This window comes from Lissotriton helveticus, chromosome 12 (assembly GCF_964261635.1).
Source record: "Lissotriton helveticus chromosome 12, aLisHel1.1, whole genome shotgun sequence".
NCBI lineage: Eukaryota > Metazoa > Chordata > Amphibia > Caudata > Salamandridae > Lissotriton > Lissotriton helveticus.
The window spans coordinates 54,688,629-54,698,369 of NC_136073.1; the positions used below are offsets into that span (position 1 = coordinate 54,688,629).

General features: G+C 45.6%; 1 pseudogene; it reads left to right on the plus strand.

The window, feature by feature from the left end:
* The first annotated feature begins 8,103 nt into the window (after window positions 1–8,103).
* On the plus strand, window positions 8,104–9,124 carry LOC144797852 (E3 ubiquitin-protein ligase TRIM39-like; annotated as a pseudogene).
* Window positions 9,125–9,741: the final 617 nt, after the last annotated feature.

The window sequence follows — 9,741 nt, forward strand, 5'->3', positions numbered from 1 at the left end:
AATGATTTGTTCTTATAGACTCTGGTGTACCTGTTAAATCTACCCAAGCCCAATTTCTTTAAAAAAATACCCCAGACTTTAAGTGCTGCCCTTAGGGTTTTGTACGGCTGCCTTCTAAGGTACCCCAAATCCGTATAGTACAGGAATGCGTTGTCAGCGTTTTGGCCTAATATCATTGTGTAAGATTCAATTGACATATTCATGGTCTTTGATGCCCCGCCACCTCCTCCAATTAATCCCTGCATATACTGGAGTGCAGCCGCCAGAAAGTATAATCTAAAATCTGGTGCGCCCCACCCCCCTCTATCCCTTGGCAGGGAAATGAATTTATATGCCCTGCGAGTTTTCCCTCTTGCCCATATAAATCTATTGGCCAAGCTTTCCAACCTATTAAACCACTTATTGTCAAAAATCAGAGGTATTGACCTAAATAGATACAAAAATTTAGGCAGGACCATCATTTTCAGCACGTTTGTAGTTCCAACCAATGAAAGATGTAAATTGCTTATTCTTTCCAAATCTTTTTTTACCTTAGTAAGCAATGGCTCAATGTTTCGTTCTACTAAATCCTCTAGTTTTACAGTAACATCAATGCCTAGATAGGTTGCACTGCTGACCACCCTGCTATCTAAACTTGATGCAAATCTATTCAGAATGATCTGTGTTTTAGTTTTATTTAGGTTATAACCTGAGATCAACCCAAACTCATGCGCTTCTGCCTCTACTCCAACCATAGCTATATCCGGATTCGGAGTCAGAATAGCCACGTCGTCAGCGTAGGCCAAAATTTTCACAGTGCATCCATTGATTGAGACGGGTTGGATTGCCTGGTTTTCCTCTAATTTACGTAGTAGTGGCTCAATGTACAGAGCAAACAGTAATGGTGAAGATGGGCAGCCCTGACGAGTCCCCCGTTGTACATGAATTGAATCCGAGTGCCCTCCGTTTACTCTGATTTTGACCACTGGCTCCCTATATAAAGCTTGTATAGCGGATATATAACCTGGCCCAATACCACACCACCTCATAGTTTCCCATAGATAGTCCCAGGCGACCCTATCAAAAGCCTTCTCGGCGTCTAAAAACAATGCTGAGAAAGGGTCGCCTGCAACATCTGCCACATCGATCGTAGTGATTAGCGTCCTAATGTGCTGAGTGGTGCCCTTCCCGGGTATGAAACCATGCTGTGACTGGCTCACCAGATGTTCAATACAGCCTGCTAATCTCTTTGCCAACATTTTAGAGTAGACCTTACTATCTGAGTTCATCAATGTGATGGGTCTGTAGGATCCTGGAAGGGTTACGGGCTTCCCCTTTTTGGCAATAACAATTAAATCTGCGCTGCGCCAGGAATCTGGTGAAAGCCCTCCTTGTTGCACATGTACCATTACTTCAAACATATAAACCAACAAACAGTCGCGAAATACTTTATAAAATTCGACCGGGATTTGATCGGGTCCTGATGCCTTTCCTGCTGGTAAGTTGTTTAATGCATCTATAAATTCCTCCATACATAGGGTAGAATCTAACATTTCACCTTCTTCTTTTGTAACTCTTGACGCACGCACACCTCCAAGATAGTTCCTAACTTCCTCCACATCCCCGGTATTGCCCTGTGTATACAGTTTTTCATAAAATCCTCTAAAAACCTCTCTTATCTGATCTAAGCCTGTAACAATGGCGCCCGTCGGATCTAATATCTCTTTTATTTCAGCATCCGCCCTTTGCTGCCTAGTTTTGACCGCAAGTATATGACCCACCTTCTCGCTACATTCATATAGTTCTTCTTTCTTAGCCAAGTATTTTTCAGCAGACTTTTTCGAGAGGCTTTCAACGGCGTCCGCCTTAAGTGCTACTATTGTTAGTATTATGCCTTCCAGGCTGGACTTAGAGCTTACTGCTGAAACTAATTTACCTTCCTCTATGGTCAATTTTTGGTGGAAGGTTTCGTACCTCAACCTCTCTTTCTTACGTCTGTTCAACACATAGCTTAGGGTTTCTCCTCTAATGCCTGCTTTAAAACAGTCCCATGTCTGCCCTACAGAAGCTGTCCCATGATTAATCTCCCAAAATATCCTGATCCACTCTACCATATGCTTCCTATATTCAAGATCTTGGAGCAGGCTCCTCTCAAACGTCCATGTGGACCTCGTTCTCCGTGCTTGCGCAACCTTAATTGATAGTGATAATGGGCTATGGTCAGATAAAATTCTTGGGTATTTCTCAACCTGGGTCGCATGAACCAAGGACCTAGAAACTAAAAAGTAATCTAGTCTTACCAGCACCTGATGAGGTGCCGAAAAAAAGGTACTGCCATCTAAAAATGGGTGTTGCATTATCCAGGGATCTACCAGTAGATTATTTTTGACCATATTAGTAATGGCCCTGTGTACTTTTTTTTTCCTGCCATTATATACTGCCCCTGTGTCCATAAATGAACTGGAAGGATCATGCATGTTAAAGTCGCCACAGCAAATTATAGGTTCAGGCCACTGTGCCATTTCTAAATCTAAAAACTCCCAGATCTCTGAGTCATCCTCGGTAGAGCCATAAATATTTATTAATGTGACATTGAGCCCTTTAACTTTTAGTTCCGTGATAACCCATCTACCCCAGCGATCCTCTTTCTTTCTTATAACAGTCACTTCTCTCCTTCTCCCCAATATAACAACTCCCCTTGTCCTGGATCCCTGCCTACTAGCAGCAAGTACATCAAAGCCCAGTTGATTCATTAAGTAGATCTGCTTGTCCTCTATATGTGTTTCTTGTAAACATACTAGATCTGCTTGCAGATTTCTTAGGTACGCTGCTACGTTTGTCCTCTTCCTTGGATCATTCAAGCCGCATATATTTAATGAAACTATCTTACATGCCATTTAGTACTGGAAAGATTCCTAACCCAACTGACATTGCCAACTTCACGCCGCCCCCTCCTGCTTTACCAAAAAATCTAAACAATAATTTAAACAATAAACAAAATGCATAATCAGTGTGTGCTAATTGTCTTATCAAGATCTTACGCTTCAACTGTTTTTTGCTTTCCCTTCCCCCCCTCCTCCCCCGCCTAGCCCCCCCTCCCCCCCCCCTACAGACAAATAGGTCACTCATGACCTATGTGTGGTCGCTTCCTGATTGAGTTAGTCGCACCCCTCTCCCGTCTCCTATAGTGTGTTTCCCCCTTTCACAAAAAAAATGAAGTATTTGTCCCTCAGTGCCCCTCTTTCTTCGCCCTATCCAAGTCCTGAATAAGCTCCTGTGCTTTCACCTCTGACATGAACATCCTGACCTTGCCTTTCGTAACTACTTTCAACCTGGCAGGGAATAGCAGATATGCTTCTGAACCTAGAGCCTGAAACTCCGAGATCAATTTTCTGAGTCTCCACCTCCTTTCTACTGTCACATGACAGAAATCTGGTCTCGTGAAGAATGTAACACCCTCGACCGACCTTTTGCTATCTGGTCTAGCTTTCTGGATGAGTTCCTCGCGGAGTAAGAAGTTCCCAACATAGACCAAGATTGCCCGGGGAAGTGGGGGTTTTGACCCTCCCTCGGCTCCGTATACCTTCCTCTGGAAAAAGGGGAATCTGTGAGCCCTTTGTACTTCTGCCTCCCACTGCCACTGGGACTCCGGGAATGCCCCCCTTAATAGCTTAATCACAAAACCCCTTGGATCTTGCCCTTCCAGCCCTTCTGCCACTCCCAAAATGCGTACATTGTTCCGCCTTTGGCGGTTTTCAAAATCCTCCATTTTCCATAGAATGTCGTCTGCTCTCTTTTCCTGTTGTTCTTTAAATTCGCTGAAGCTGCGAAAGTCATCCTCCATTTTACCTGTTCTCTCCTCGACCTCAGAGACTCTCCCTGCTAAGCCTTCATATAGTTTGTTAGTCTTCCTGAGCGTCGTTTGTATTCTCCTGAAGTCCTGCCTTGTTTTCCGACTTGTAGATCTTGCCTCAGATTGAATTTGCTTCAGCATATTAAACACCTTTCCGAGCGCATCTCCCTGGTTCAAGCTTGCTTCTGACTCCTCTTGATATGACTGTGATGTAGCTGAGTAGTCCCAAACCAGCTTCCTTTCAGCACCCCTTGTCGGTGACCTTTCATGCCTATGCCTCCTTGTCTTTGTCTTCTTCAATGTAGACTCCTTATCGATATCTGTTTCTGAGGTGGTAGAGGTAGAGGCTGACCATGAATCGACCTCCTCATCGTCCTCATCCTCCCTCTCTGCCTCTAACTGCTTGTTTCATATGTAGTTTTCCTTCTTCAACTTGCTGTAAAAGCAATGATATACATGTGTGTTGTACATATATTTCCTTTATGTTAAAGCTCATACTGGATTGTATATCTCAAAGACTGCTGGACCATACACATCTTGTCTTAAAATATGTGCCTCAATGTACCAAGCTTGATCTAGTTTGGGATTTCCATTTATACTGTCTAGTAAAGGGATGACCACTTTTCAATATTCATAGTTGCAGCACTTTGCTATGTCCAATTCAATTCTGATTCTACAGCAGAGGTCATCAAACATTTCGATGCCGAGACCCCTCCCTCCCCCCACCCCCTGTCAACATTTTGAGGTGTAAGGACCCCCTCCTGACAAAGTTCTAAACTTGTAGGCAGGGCTACTGGAATTATAAGGCAGGTGAGGACCAAATTACGTGACAGGCTTGACTAAATTGTGTGGGAAGAAAATGTAAATTGTTATGAGATGCAGCATGTTTTGGGATAGCATTACTTCATTATTTTGAAATTTGTTTTTACCCAGAGTAAAACTGAAAAGATTTCAACTCATCAGTACCGGTTTCTAATCGAAACACAGCAATTAACATCAGAAAGATTTCTAGTCAACCTTTGTGAAGTGCCTTCCACTCCACAGGAATACGTGCTGCCACATTAAAAGCTCACCTGTCCCTGGTTGGGAGATGCAGGGGTCCCTTAAAACACTGGTGGTTTTGTGCAGAGTTGAGCAGTTTACCCATGCAGCTTTCCTCCCCACCTCACCCTCCCTTCCATCCCCGTCTCCTCTCCCAACCCCTGGATCCCAGTTTTACTTTGCTGGCCATTTTCTTTCACCCCTTTTTACAACTTCTAAACTCTCCCCATTCAACCTCTCACTTCACCTTTAATCACCTCTTGCCATTCTGTCTTTTCACTGCCCTCATCTTTAATAGTCTCTCACATTTATCTCATGGCCTCACTGGCCCGTCACCTCCCGTGCCCCTCAGCACTTATTTGTATCTTACACCTGTCCAGCCCCCCTCCCCCCCGCCCCCCATCCACATCACCCCCTTTGTTCCAACAGAAGCCCTCACCTTTGGCTCCCACTCAGTTCTTGCGTGTCCACACTTCTCTTCGACAATTCACATGTCTCCTCATTTCTGACCTCTTCAATCAAATACTCACTCCCTTACTGTCCTTTCTCATTGTGACGGGGTGGCGGGGCTAGGGAGTGACAATGCTGATGTACACGCAGACGGCTGGTCTGCTCTACCGTTGACCCCCCTTTCTGTTGTCCCTATACAGACTGATGCCTATGCTGCCGTACCTGGGGATTGGTGGTCGGCTGTCCCGCGGATACCCCCGGTCACCCCTGCAGTGAATGATGACCCTGGCCTGCAGGACTGGGGCACAAAGGAGACCGATAGCATATGGAACTTTGCTCCGGTAAAAGAACACGGCCCCTTTAACTGCAGACTACACGACGGCGTGGCCACGCCCCCTGAGGGCGTCGAGGAGGCAAAAGCCGGAAGAGAGAAGGAGACGACGGACGGCGTTTCCCTGGAGGCGGAAGGTGTGTTGGAGTGGAGACGGAGAGCAGTGGAGTCGAGTGTTGGAAGCGGAGGTGAAGCGTGTGGAAGGAGCCCAGCTGAGAGCGACAAGCCAGGAGGCCACCGATTCGGCGCTTCGCCCTGCCACGGTCCCACGGGAGGAGCGTGGCTGGACAAGGTACGGGGTACTGTGGCCGGCTGGGTGGGGAGGAGCGACCCGAAGAAACCGAGAGCCCCAGTGTAAATATTGTACAGTCAGAATATTCCCCACCCCTTCACGAGCACACCGAACGGCTGTTGTTAACTGAGCACTTGGTTGTCCCTCACTCCCTGGGCCCTTGCAAGTCGTGCACGGACATCCCAGTGATTGTGCCTTCTCTTGTTTTTCTTTCCTTTCCGGGACGCCTCCGGACGAGTCTGCACTCCTGTACCAGAGGGCGACAAGATCTACTTCCCTCCATACCGGCGAGAGTGACTCGATATCCTACATCACTCTGGAGTATTTAGGATTCACAAGAGGTGTCAGGACGGAGACCTCAGACTTTGCCAAACTAAGAGTGTCCTCTAAAAGGCGTAAAGCATACTTAAAAATAAAACCTTCTTTAAGAGCACTCTTCCCTGACTCTGCATCTTTGGATCCCGCCCCCCTGGCTTCTGCTGCGTCTTCCCCTGTGTTCCCCGAGCCTGCCCCTTTACACTCATCCTCTCATCTCTCCTCACCAAGCATACGGGCCTTACCTGTATGGTCCTCTCGGCCTGTGCCACTCTGCTGCTTATTGTTCCCTAATTCAAGAAGGCATGAGTTGTCTGTCTCACTGTTTTGGTGCAGGCCGTGAAGTTATGGAACTTGCACCCTCCTTTGCTTTGCTCCACCAGTGGAGAGGTGCGGTGGCGCGGCCAGGGCAGCTGACTTCGGAGCACAGGGTTCACGGTTCGATCCCTGGCTCCGGCGGCAGCTCAGCACCATGTGAGTCTGAGCAATAGCTCACTTAATTTCCACAACGGCCCCCAGCGCCTTGAGACCCGGAAGGGTGAGTAGTTTGCGCTTTACAAAAATGGATTTTATTTTTACACCAAGAATCTATTATCCTTTAGGAATATATAAAAACCTTTCTCTATGCTCTAGGTTACCCCATTTGGCTGGTTCTCCTTCTCCTTCTGTGTTTCTCGTTTGCCTTTAGGCAGCAGATTGTTATTTGCCCCAGGACATCTTTTGCTAACAGTAGCGCACTACAAATGTAAATAATAATCGGCAGAAGCAGTGCAACCACTAGACCAGAAATTCAGGGGGGTGGGGGGGTTGGGCTAACATTCCGAGCCAGGCCTGGCTTAACACTGGTTGCACACGGTGCAACAGTTCTTTTTGGTGCCCCACCCCCATTTCCTTTTTCTCCATGAATTCCCTCACTACCACTCCCCAACAATGCACTTCATCTCTCTAGCACCTTTATGACAAACATTTCTTTTTTTATAGCGCTACTCATAGTTTACTCTCCCTAATTTCTGTGATCTGCATGGTACATATTCTTTGTAGCAGGCACATTAACCCTCCGCACTGTGTGGGTGACCAGAGTGCACGGTGAGCGATGCAACAGTGTAAGAGTAGGGTGAGAGGATTGACTGCAGGGTGAGTGAGGTGGCCATACAAATTTGGGTGAAGATGCAAGTGCAGAATGGGACGAATTAATGTATGATTACTGATGGGCTTGTTTGAGTGAGTTGAATATTGAGCAGTGAGAGGGACAGGTGAAGTTTCACATGAGTGCAGGAGGAGTAGTGTGCTTGTGTGACTGCAGGGTGTGAGGTATAGGGTGAACAGTGCAAGTGCATTGTGAGTGCAGGGTGAATGGTGTGAGTGCATTGTGATCACTGTGAGTGCAGGGTGAGCGTGAAAGTGAAGGGCGAGAATGAGGAGCGAGTTGTCTGAATGAAGGGTGCATTCCCGGACACTTGAAGTAACTCAGCTTTTTATTGACTGCGGAGTAGGGTTTAAGATCCAAGTTAAACTATTGCTATTATGGCATTAATCGGGGATCGAGGGTGGAGGAAATAAGGATGTGCTGATCCTGCAACAAACTTCCAGTCCCATGGTTAGGGTTGCCAGCAGATTATTTTTATGGCCCAATCGGTACAAAAATAAGCAGTCACCTAAAGCTGCATTTTAAGCACTTATCTGTGCATACTTTGAACAGCAAATATAAATAGAAAGCACTTTTAATTGTGATCTAGGGCTGCCTTGATGATCCATGACTGATAATTCAAGAAAACAAAGACAGAAAAGTTACATAATTAATGAATACCTACGTTTCTATTTAGAAGTCTAATTAGTGAGAATCGAAACTTTTATATAGGAAGAATGGTGGCAAACAAACAGCTGAAGGAGCAAGCCACCTGCTCCATATGCCTGGAATATTTCACAGACCCTGTGTCTGTGCAGTGTGGACATGTCTTTTGTCTGTCCTGTATCACTCGGTGCTGGGAGGGGCTGCAGACAGACTTCCCCTGCCCGGAGTGCAGAGAAATCTCCAGGAGCAAAACCCCAAGGCCACACAGAAGGCTGGGAAACATAGTGGAGCTTTTGAAACAGCTTCACACCCAGAGTGCGGCCGCCCAGGGGGAGAATCTATGCAGAGAACATGAAGAGAAGTTTAAACTGTTCTGTGAAGATGACCAGGAGCCGATCTGTCGAGAGTCCAGAGACCACAATGCTCACTCCGTGCTTCCTGTGCAAGAGGCTGCCCAGGAGTACAAGAAAACCATTCTCGGCCAAGTGGACCAACTGAAAAAGGAGCTGGAGGGCCTGCAGGCCTGGCTAGCCGAAGAAAGCAGGATGGCTTCGAAGGTGGAGGGAAACTTCAAGAACCAGGTGGAGGTGATCCATAGTAAATTTGAGCTTCTGTAGAAGTTTCTAGACCAGGAAGAACAACAACTTCTGAGCAAACTGGAAAAGGAACATAACGAAAATATGAAGAACATTCAAGAGATACTGAGTAAACTGGAGAATCAGCAATCCACTCACTGGGACCTGATCACAGAGATAGAGGGGAAGTGTCAGCAGCAGGATGTGGAGCTACTGAAGGATGTGAAGATCTTCTTGAGCAGGTGCAATAATTTGAAGGCTCAAACCTCCAGAAGATGCGGTTGTGGAGCGTACACTGAAGTGCTATGGAGAAAATTCCTCTTTGCAAGATAAACTCTTGGAATTAAAAGAAACATTTCCTGCAGAACTGGAGAGCAGCTACATCAAGCCTGGTGAATCCACTTTTCCTACAGAACGGGAGTGGACGTACATTAGATCCTGGGCAACTGCGGTGACCCTGGATCCGTTTAGAAAAGAGGGGACCCCTATATGCTAGTGATGCACTTGCTATACATAGGGAAATAATTATACTTTGAGAACAGTCTATATCCAAGTGAAAACAGTCTTAATATACACAGAATTATATGAAAATAAACACATATATAAATATTTTTAGGAGAACAAAGAAATAATCTAGCCCAACAGTACATAGACTACTCACCCAAGTGATAAATTGATATTTCACTTTATTTATAAGTTATATGTATATTGTATCTTCTTTTTAGCATGCTTTTCTTTTTTTCTCTTATTTGTTATATAAATGATTGGCAATTCATATACAAGAAATTCTTAAAATCACGACAACACCATACAAAATGCATAAGACATTACAGAAGATGAAGGCAGTGCGGTAGGGTAAGTACTACGCGCGTTTCGGCTTGGCAGCCTTCTTCAGGTGTTAGTCTATTGCACTACAATATTAAAAACAGTGTGGGTGAGAGTCACGTAAATACATTTTATACAGTGAGCAACATCAAATAACATTATATATACAATATGCTTTTAGGAATAGGGACAAATTACATAATTTTCCTTCACATTTCATTTAATAAGTTACTTTCACATTTTGTACTGTTTTTAACCCCTCCCATGCTCGGGTGGGCTGTGCTGGTG